This window comes from Cebus imitator, unplaced genomic scaffold (assembly GCF_001604975.1).
Source record: "Cebus imitator isolate Cc_AM_T3 unplaced genomic scaffold, Cebus_imitator-1.0 Scaffold559, whole genome shotgun sequence".
In the NCBI taxonomy this organism is placed as follows: domain Eukaryota; kingdom Metazoa; phylum Chordata; class Mammalia; order Primates; family Cebidae; genus Cebus; species Cebus imitator.
The window spans coordinates 259946-270856 of record NW_016107874.1 but is presented as its reverse complement, the minus strand read 5'-3'; the positions used below and the strand labels follow the sequence as shown (position 1 = coordinate 270856).

Sequence of the window (10911 nt, the reverse complement as noted above, 5' to 3'; positions counted from 1 at the left end):
GGCAAATCTGTTTTTCCTGTCCACCTACCCCTTCTATCCTCTCCTCTCTTCTTCCACCTTCTTCTCTTTTCCCTTTCTTTCCCTCCTTCTATTTCTTCTCCCCCTTTCTCCTCCTCATCCTTCTATTTTTGAAACGTATAAACATCTCTCTTTCTCTAAAAAACACTTTGGGAAATTATAGAAATCTCAGTTTCAGAAATAGATGTTATAAAATGTGTTCCAAATCTCTGAAAGAAAGCTCTTTCCCAATGATGAAAATGTATGACTTCAAGATTTCAAACATAGTTTTGAAATTTAAAGTGTTTACTATTGATGAAGCAAATCTAGAAAAAAATCCATTTAGAATGCAGGCATATGCTGAAATACAGCAAACAGATTTATCTACTCTTTCTGTTGCAGAAATGATCTGGGACTTGTTCTTTAATCTTGTAGACACATAGAATACAAGTTTTGCTTGTTCATTTTTAAGTTGATGATAATAGCTAATCACTGCATTGGTTGATTGCTTTATACCAGCCTCTGCTCTCTGTCAGTACTCACAGAAACAGAATGCAGCGGTTTTTCTTGTACTAAAGATGATAAAACTGGGTATTAGAGAGGTTTAGTAATTTGCTCAAGGTCACACACAGTGTCAAAGCTGTGTCTTGAAGCCATGTCAGTATACAGCATCTACTTTTTGCTAATATTTCATACTGCTATTCATGTGTGTTACTCCAGCAACAATTAAAAATAAAAATTAAAAAACCCTCTGGGGTACAAATTACAATATGTAGCTTTATCTTGGAAAGTAATATATACCAAGGAAATTTATTTGATCTTGAAGGCCATAGGAGAATATTGAGTTTATCTCAACACAGTGTAGACTTCATTTCCTCTTCTTGAGACTGGGAACAGCACTGCATTTCTGTATTTTTTAGCGGTAGTTTAATACTTGTCCTCTCTGTCTACATCTCTGCCTTTTGCCTTGATATCACTGAAGTTTCTCACCTAGAGTTTAATTCTTTTCATCTCTTCTGTAGTATATCTTGTCCTTCCTTCAAGGCTCATTTTAGATGTCACCGTTTCCATTGAAATATCCTCCTTTCTTTTAAATATATGTAAATTTGCCTTTTCCTCCAATGTAGACATAGTACTTTTTTCACTGTTTTTATTGATTTCCCAGTATACATGAGGCACATGCTAAATGTAAGATATTTTTTAAGTTAAAAACATGGTCTTGTCTCTCAAGGAAATTAAATTCTTGTGGAGAAATAGACACATAAGAAAAAGCAATAAAATGGCACAATAATTAAGGGGATCATATGATGAATTGCCTAATCTGGGCCATTCTTGAGAGTGAGAGGGACAATTAGTAGTTAGCTTAAACCATAAGCATGACCCAGACTTTCCCAACAAATCCAGGCACATGGTTGGTTACCTTAAAATGGAGCTATGCATGGTGAATATTGTCAAAAACAGGTGAGTGGCAAAGCTGTAGTTGGAAATGGTGACAAGGATCAGGGAAGATTGGACAGGAATGTTTACTACTTTCTGTCTTGTATTACGTTTGTTTATACACACATCTTTTTTTCCCACCAGATTTAAGAACTTTGTAAGAGGGTTCCATCTTCTATTCATCATCTAATTTCCCACAGTGCTCACAAAACAACCACTTGTAAACACTCATTTTATTGTTGAATGGAGGTATTGGTCTCCCTGCTGTGTATCAATGCTTCCTTTCTGCCAGTTTTATAAATGTGCAGTCATCATTCTGAGATACATTTCTACAGTCTGCGCATTTTGACCATCATTTACTCTTTAAATTTATTTCTTTACTTGCCAAGGAAATTTAATTATAATGTATATTATTTAGTTCTTTATAAATTCTGTGAAGTTTTCTTGTTATCAATAAGCTGTACGTGGAAGAAGCGAAAGAGAGCCAGAACAGTAAGTCAACAGATGGTAAGGAAACAATCACTGGAGAAGGCTAGGGGATGGATTATACTGTGTGAGGTGAGGAAAACAATAATAAGTCTACCATTGTCTGAACTCTGGCAGTCACTCAGATAACCTCTTGAAACTAACACTCCCAATTTTTAAACTTGAGAATAATTGCTTGTTTTACCCAATGGGGGAAGACCCAACATTTTGACAAAGAGAGAGGAGATTTGGCCTCCTCATCTTTTTCCAGGTGCCCAGGAGGGATCAGCTACCCTGTTGGGAGAAGCCCACCTTCCCCTCTCTCAGGGTATGAACAAAACCTACTCTGTGGGTAACAAAGCATCCGTCTTTAGGATTCCACAGACATCATACTGAAAGAGGCTGGCAAAGAACTGAGGTTACAGAGAAGAGGTTATTCTGTCAAAATGAAATGTATGCCCTCCAGCAATCAAACCTTGAGCTTGGGCGTCTGGCTCGAGTGTAGACTGAGTTCAAAGCCTGACTGTGTTAATAACTTTTGACAAGTAACTTGACCTCTTTATGTCTTAGTTTTCTCATTTGTAAAATGGCAATATTAGTACTGAACTCATAGAGATGTTGTAAATATTAAAGTATATAAAATGCCCAGCATGTAAGCAACCTAACACTTGGTATAATTATAAATATTATTTATAATTAATGTTCTTAATGCTGCTATGTACTGTCCTAAACATGTTTTCTTGCATTAAAAAAGGAGAACCAGGCCAGGTGCAGTGGCTCATGCCTGTAATCCTAGCACTTTGGGAAGCTGAGGCAGACCGATCATGAGGTCAGGAGTTCGAGACCAGCCTGGCCAATATGGTGAAAGCCGTCTCTACTAAAAATACAAAAATTAGCCTGGCATGGTGGCACATGCCTTTAGTCCCAGCTACCAGGAGGCTGAGGCAGGAGAATCAAGAACTTGGCAGGTGGTGGTTGCAGTGAGCCAAGATCATGCCACTGCACCCTAGCATGGGCAACAGAGCAAGACTTTGTCTCAAAATAATAATAATGATACAACAACAGCAACAACAACAATAATAAGCAGATTCAAGTAGGGAACATACCACCTAGGAATATGTTAATTTGAACAATTCAAACATATTATTTACTAAGTTTTAAGAGAAAGGCTATTGCTCTTTAGTATAATTTTTGATTTTAGAGAAAACATGCTGGGCTTGGTAGTGAAAATAACTATTATAAAATAAGAAATGAAAAAATGTGCTTAAAATGACACTACATGGAAAAACAATTTTTAAAACTTAAGCAAGATAATAGGTTTTTTTTTTTTTTCATTGTGCTCCTTCATGTTTAGAATTCTTTTCACTTTGGAAGTTATAAATACCTTATCCAGTCTTTCAGAATCCGGAGAGCTTTCTTTTTAAAATTATTAGTCTAGGGAGTAAAAGAGTGAAGTAAAACTTGAGTTAATTAATGTCAGATTTTTCACACTCTGAGAGGACAAGAAATTGGTGCATTCCTGTAAATCTAGTAAAATGGCTCTGGGAAGTGAACAGTTTTCCTTTTGAAGATTAAAGGTTAACTTCTCAACAAATTTACTTAGTGGAACCAAGAGGATTAGCTATCAAGTACTATACAATTGATGTTATTCCCCAGTGTTTACATGGATGCTGGGATCACCACTCTTGTGGTGCCTCCAGGTTAAATCCTGTTAAAGTAAATCCCATTGTAACAAAAACATCTGAATAACCAAGAATATCTGGGGCCAGGTGATGGTTCTCTTACTGCAACAACTCACTACAAGGAACTTACAATCCAACTACAGCAATAAAGGAATTTGTGATGATATGACCTATATGTAGCTGCATAATTTAAATAACAAACAGTGGAAAAGCAACAATAAAATAGAATAGTCAAGTTGGATATGGAAACTGTCATTTCCTTGTAAAAAAAAAAAAAAAAAAAAGGCTTCCTTCATTTAGAAGAGCCCAATAGCCATGTTGCTTAATCATTGCCATTCAGGTACAAATTCTGCAAATATGAGTAAAAGGTTTCGATAATGTGACATTGTAAGACACTGGAATCAAATGGCATTAGAAGAGTGTGCTGTTGGCTATAACAAAACAATATCAGAAATCAGTAGTCTTGAGTAAGCATTTTTCAAGAGATGTATAATACAGCTTGAGGCCAACATACTTCTAAAATCAATGTATTAAGAGAATAAAAAATAGATTAAAATAGGAACAGAGAGTAAGTTAGTAACATGAAAACATTATGCAATCTGCTTGAAAAATTGCTATAGTCAACTTACACTAATGGTGGTTTAGAAGACAGAGGAAAAGATAGTCCAACTGAGAGGGTAGAATTGAATACATTTGCTTTGATAATAGAGTCTTTTAAGAATCTTTCAACAATCAAAAAGTATATTCATTTTATCAAATCCTGCACCACGTTAAGTCTTTCCTTACTGCTTATCATCTCTCCTGTAACTTTTCAGTCCTTGGCAGGTAGCCCAACTGGGTGGCTAAAAAGGGGTAGAAATGTCACTAGATAGTCCACTGTTCTTACTTAACAGAAGCCTTCTGAGGATATTCATGCTCTCATTGCCATGTCAAGTAAAAATACCAAAAAAGTTCAATATGTAAAGCAAAACTGCTGCTTTTTTGGCTTGACCAGATGTATCTTCTTGACAAAGGGATGCTGGTATGCAGTGTATTTGTTTAATACAACCTATTCATAATGAAGACACAAGGTGTCTGTGTCAGTACACTTTCATAAGATAACTATTATGAGCATGGGTTAGAATTAATAATATACTTTAAACCCTTGCTATTTAAAGTGTGTCTGCAGATTACCATATGCTCACCTGTGAGCATGTAAGACATGCAAAATGTCAAACCTAAACCCAGACCTACTGAATCAGCATTTTACAAGCATCCCCTCATATTGATGCCAATGGATATTAATTTTTGAAGCCCTGCTCTAATGTCAATAGGCTTTTCTTTGGTCTTAATTAATGTGTGTAAGAATTGTTTGTACCTCACACGTTTGTTTAAGATGTTGATGGTTTGTATTAATATTTAGAAACGTATTCAAATCTTTTTGTGAAATTTATTTTTCTAATTTTTACTTAACCTGTAATTTGAATCACTTGCCTTAAAACTAGTTTAAGTATATCAATATGATTTCAACTTTCTTTCTCTCCTCTTTCAAAGGGTGCAGAATTCTCCCTCCCTCACTCTACCCCACCTCTTGCTTGCTTTTGCACTAACTAGGTACCTGTGACAGTAGCTACCTTGAGGCTGCTTTGTCTACTTTCTGGGGAGTTATAGGTGATTTTAGAAATGGCTTCATGTGCCTCAGCCAGACATACCCGAATGGACCTCTTTTAATTTTTTTTGTAGTTCACTGAGATAAAGTAATGCAGAACAAAGAGATTTTATTTGTGTTCAGATGAATACTTGAAAGAAAATACTTATTTTCTTGATTTTGTCTAAAAATGAAGATTTCAAAAATAAAATTAGTGCTCAAAGAAGTACCTTCATTTGTAAACTCTAAAAATGTTTTGTTGGCTGATTGTTAAATATAAATTCTATATGTTGAAATGTTCATATTTTTACATTGCTAAAGTTACACGGACACATAGTAGAAAGAATAAAAAGATTCAAAATTTCATGTTAAATGTTTCCCCACCTGTGCATTAATCACTTTTTCCCTCTGATAGTTCTTTACTATCTTTTCAGTGTGTTATTTTATACATTGAGTGTATGTCTATCTCTATATACATTCTTAATACAAGGACAGTATAACACATATGCTCTACTGCATTTTGCTTGTTATTATATATAACACGTCTTGGAGATCTGCTGCCATTTTAAATTACTACACAATATTTCATTGCATGTCTGTAACAGTATCACCTGACTTGACCAGTACTTTATTGAACATTCATATTATTTTCAGTCTTTTATTACCAATGAAACGATTCATGTCCTAATGCTTATTTCAGTTTGAAAATGTGCAGTTGTGGGGGAAGGAAAAATTTCTTGGAGTAGAATTGCTAGGATTTGAGTGAATATTTCTTTATCTAGTAGTTACTGTGGATTTGCTTCCTGCTCTTGCTAATCTTCAGGTTGTCTCACTGTCCCCTTTCTTGTACCCTCATTTCACCTGTGTAATCAATTCCCTGTATCAAAGTTCTCTATTTGTAATACCAACCGTGATTTCAGTGTTCTTGCGCAGACCCCAGGTGTTCCCAGTGGCAATGTATTTAAGGAGGGAAATAGGTGCCGTTAAGCAAATTGGGTTGAGAAAATTAGAGAACATTTATGAAAAAATAATGTGATAGCCTATCTAACTCCTTATGCCCAGAATAAAATCCAGATGGGTCAAATGATTTACATTTAAAAACATTTTGTAAAATTGTTACAAGAAATCACAAAGGAAAGATACTTTAAGTATGACAGAAAACTCAGATGTGAAAGACAAGGCAGATAAATAAATGAGATTACATACAAATAAAACTTTCAGGAAACAAAAGCAGAGTAAACAAAATCAAACTGTAAAATATATATTCTTTACAGATAATAGTCTATTTTTTGATATAAAAATATATTACAGGCAGGGAGTGTGTTGGCTCATGCCTATAATCTCAGCACTTTGGGAGGCAGTGGCAAGTGGATCCCCTTAGGTCAGGAGTTTGAGACCAGCCTGGCCAACATGTTAAAACCCCATCTACAAATACAAAAATTAGCCGGGTGTGGTGGCAAACCCCTGTAACCCAACTACTCTGGAGGCTGAGGTGGAAGAATTGCTTGAACCTGGGAAATGGAGATTGCAGTAAGCCTAGATTGCACCATAGCACTTCAGACTGGACAACAAAAGGAGACTCCATCTCAAAAACACAACAAAGCCAAAAAAAAGTTATACTACTAATCTCCAAAAACAATGAATAATATAAGAAAGATGAGCAAAGGTATAACTAGACAGTACACAGAAGTGAAAAATACAATTAGATGGGAAATATCTTAAATATATAAACAGATGTTAAATCTTGCTCATAAGAGAAAAGCAAATTTATAGTATAATGATAAACGTATCTCATGAAAAATATATAATGTTTTGTAGGATTAAGGTGCTCTTATACATGCTGGGAGAATGGACAGAATTGGTTACATGGGTAAGGGAAATGAGGGTACCATAAAGGGGAAAGTGAGACAACCTGAAGATTAGCAAGAGCAGGAAGCTGATACAACTACTATTGCTACGGTGACAAAAGGGAAGTTAGTAATGGGAGTCCAAAAGTCAGAATTGAAATTGGGAGACAGCTATTTTAAGGGACATCTAGTACCTTAAGAGCTAAGATCATGAAGATAGTAGCTGTCTGACAGAAATAGGAGTCATGGAGAGAGAGCCAGAGAAATATCCTGGATTTTCTCCCCTTCCTTCCTGTCAACTTCTGCCAGTACCTCTTATTGACTAGACCCAATCAGAAAATAAAGAGAAGTGATAAATGTAGTTTCATACCATTTACGTAAGAGAAAAGCAAGCATGGAAATTGGATCTCAGAGCAAAGGCTAAGCTCACCAGCATATCATCTATCTTGTTTCGTTTATTTGTGTACATATTTGTGTATCAGAACCACATTTTTTTTTTTTGCTGTAGCATTATACGTTTTTTTTCATTATAAGAAGACTAATCCCTTCTTAATATTTTCTTAAAATTATATTTGGGTTTTTTTAAATTCTATTAACAATTTTCTAGATGAAATTTAGCATCAACGTGTTTACTTCTAAAACTTTATTGTCATCTTATTGCTGTCATATTAAATGTGCAGATTAATATAGGGATAACTGATATTTATAAAATGTTAAAAATTGACATACAGAAATAGAATATACTTTTTTTTTGAGGTGGAGTCTCTCTCAGTCACCCACATTGAAGTCCAGCAGCATGATATCTGCTCACTGCAATCTGCACCTCCTGGGTTCAAGAGATTCTTCTGCCTCAGCCTCCTAGTAGCTGGAATTACAAGTTCCTGCTAACATATCTGGCTAATTTTTTTTTAATTTTTAGTAAGGACAGGGTTTCACCATATTGGCCAGGCTGATCTCAAACCCCTGACCTCAAATGATTCACCCCTCAGCCTCCCGAAGTGTGGGATTACAGGTGTGAGCCACCGCACCTGGCCTACATTCCTATTTTTTTAAATACTTGTTTGCATCTCCCAGTAGACCTTAAAGTTTTCTTCATATAGATTCTGAATGTTTCTTTCTAGGTATTTTCCCTTGTTTGGTTGTTGTTTTACTATTGCTAATGTGATTCTTAAAAACAAGAAACTAAATAATTTAAAAATTAATAAAAAATTTAATAATTTAGAATTTGCTGTATCTTCAGGGAACATTTTTAGTATTTTTTCCTTAGAAACAATTATTTTCATCTGCTTTAAATCTCATTTGCATAGATTTAAATAATATGCTGTCTAAGCATTCCTCCAATTTTCTCTGTCATTATCTCCCTGTTGTGATTTCTTAATACAATAATTTAATCTTGTATGACTTCTGCTCCTTTACACATAGCATAAAATCATTTTAGCATTATTTTCAATACTAGAATTTAAAATTCTGTAAAGAATTTTAAAGAGTTCTCAGTTGTTTTATGCATGTTTTGCAAATTTGATCAAATTTGATTCCATGAAAGTGCATTATCACAATGTTTACTTTTTATGTAAACATTGTGCATATATGTAAAAACATTGAAACTTCCTCAATAAATTAAGAAAGATTCTTCTTTTACATTTGCAGCATTTGAGAAAGAAAAGATTTCTCAGGATCTTCTCTCTTTGGGCAACTGCATATGCAGTGGCGACCCACAGCCATTTTTGATAGAACTCATCAGAACTCTAATGTGCTGTTGAATACTAGAACATATTACTTCTATCTAAAGATATGTTTTTATCCAAGTTCAGAATCATTAAGTCAACTCAAATGTCCTTTTATCCAGTATGTTCATAGTATACCATTTCTATATGTTTTTTTTTATTTGAGTCAAAGTCTTGCTCTTTTTCCCAGGCTGGAGTGCAGTTGCATGATCATGGCTCACTCAGCCTCCTAGGCTTAAGCAAGCCTACCATCTCAGCCTCATGAGTAGTGGTTCTACAGACATGAACAACTGCACTTTTTATTTTTTGTAGAGGTAGGGTCTCATTCACTAATGGCATTACAGACATGAGCCACCATACCTGGCCATATTTATACTTTCATTTATTTATTTTTTATATTTTATTGCATTCTAGGTTCTGGGGTACATGTGAAGAACATGCAGGATTGTTGCATAGGTACATAAATGGCAATGTGGTTTGCTGCCTTCCTCCCCATCACCTATATCTGGCATTTCTCCCTATGTTATCCCTCCCCAACTCCCCACCCCACACTGTCCCTCCCCTAGAAGCCCCCCACAGACCTCAGTGTGTGATGCTCCCCTCCCTGTGTCCATGTGTTCTCATTGTTCAACACCCACCTGTGAGTGAGAACATGCGGTGTTTGATTTTCTGTTCTTGTGTCAGTTTGCTGAGAGTGATGGTTTCCAGGTTCATCCATGTCCCTACAAAGGACACTAACTCATCATTTTTTATGGCTGCATAGTATTCCATGGTGTATATGTGCCACGTTTTCACTGTCCAGTCTATCATCAATGGGCATTTGGGTTGGTTCCAAGTCTTCACTATTGTAAACAGTGCCACAAGGAACATTCGTATGCATATATCCTTATAATAGAATGATTTATAATCCTTTGGATATATACCTAGTAATAGGATTGCTGGGTCAAATGAAATTTCTATTTCTCGTCCTTGAGGAATGGCCACACTGTCTTCCACAATGGTTGAACGAATTTACACTCCACCAACGGTGTAAAACTTTTCCTATTTCTCTACATCCTCTCCAGCATCTGTTGTCTCCAGATTTTTTAATGATCGCCATTCTAACTGGCATGTGATGGTATCTCAACGTAGTTTTGATTTGTATTTCTCTGATGACCAGTGATGATGAGCATTTTTTCATATGTTTGTTGCCCTCATATATGTCTTTGGAATGTGTCTGTTCATATCCTTTGCCCACTTTTGAATGGGTTTGTTTTTTTCTTGTAAATCTGTTTCAGTTCTTTGTAGATTCTGGATATTAGCCCTTTGTCAGATGGGTAGATTGCAAAAATTTATTCCCATTCTGTTGGCATATAGTTTTTAAAACATCACTATCATTATTATTCTTCAGCCTCTGCTTCCTGATATTATAGTAACAGTCTCTAAATGCACTTTTCATTCTTTCTGTGCTCAGTTTTCATCATGTGATTCCTCTGCACAAAAACTTTCAATGGTTCCTCACAGCCTATAGGATTAAGCCAAAATAGATTTGAGCCATAATTGAAAAGGCACAATTCTGATTGTTGAAATCCTGGGAGATCAAAATCTGGAAAATATAATTGTAAAAAAAAAATTCATTAAAATATAATTTAATTTTCAAAAGAATATTTACTTGAGAAACATATAAAAACATGACAGAACACTTTATTGCCATTTTACACAATAAAGCAGGAATAATAAAACATATTTTTGTAAGCATAAACACTCAGGTAAACTAATGATAGTCACAGTGGTATAACAGTTTTGAGAAGATGAACTGTATCATATGACATAAGTCTAAAACCAAAATGTATAAACATATATTACTGTGGTTAGTAATTGCATGAACCCAGTTTATAACTATTGTCATGAAATATTGCAACAAGAAATCTGAGTCTCTTGACGAAATCCATCAAAAACTGTGGGTCACCACTGCATATGCAGTTGCGCAAAGAGACAGGATCCTGAGAAATTTTATCTTTCACAAATGCTGCAGATGTAAAAGAAGAATCTTTCTTAGTTTATTGAAGAAGTTTCCATTTTTTTTTTACATATATGCACAATGCTTACACAAAAAGTAAACATTGTGATAATGCACTTTCATGGAATCAAAT

At 35.1% G+C, this 10911-nt stretch overlaps 1 long non-coding RNA gene across 1 annotated transcript in view; it reads left to right on the top strand.

Annotated features, from left to right (window-relative positions):
* The first annotated feature begins 1617 nt into the window (after positions 1-1617).
* LOC108294052 overlaps positions 1618-10911 on the top strand; it is a 157954-nt gene continuing 148660 nt past the window's right edge. The window contains exon 1 of the long non-coding RNA XR_001820893.2: positions 1618-1654. This is a non-coding gene — a long non-coding RNA (uncharacterized LOC108294052). The remainder of the gene's footprint in view (positions 1655-10911) is intronic.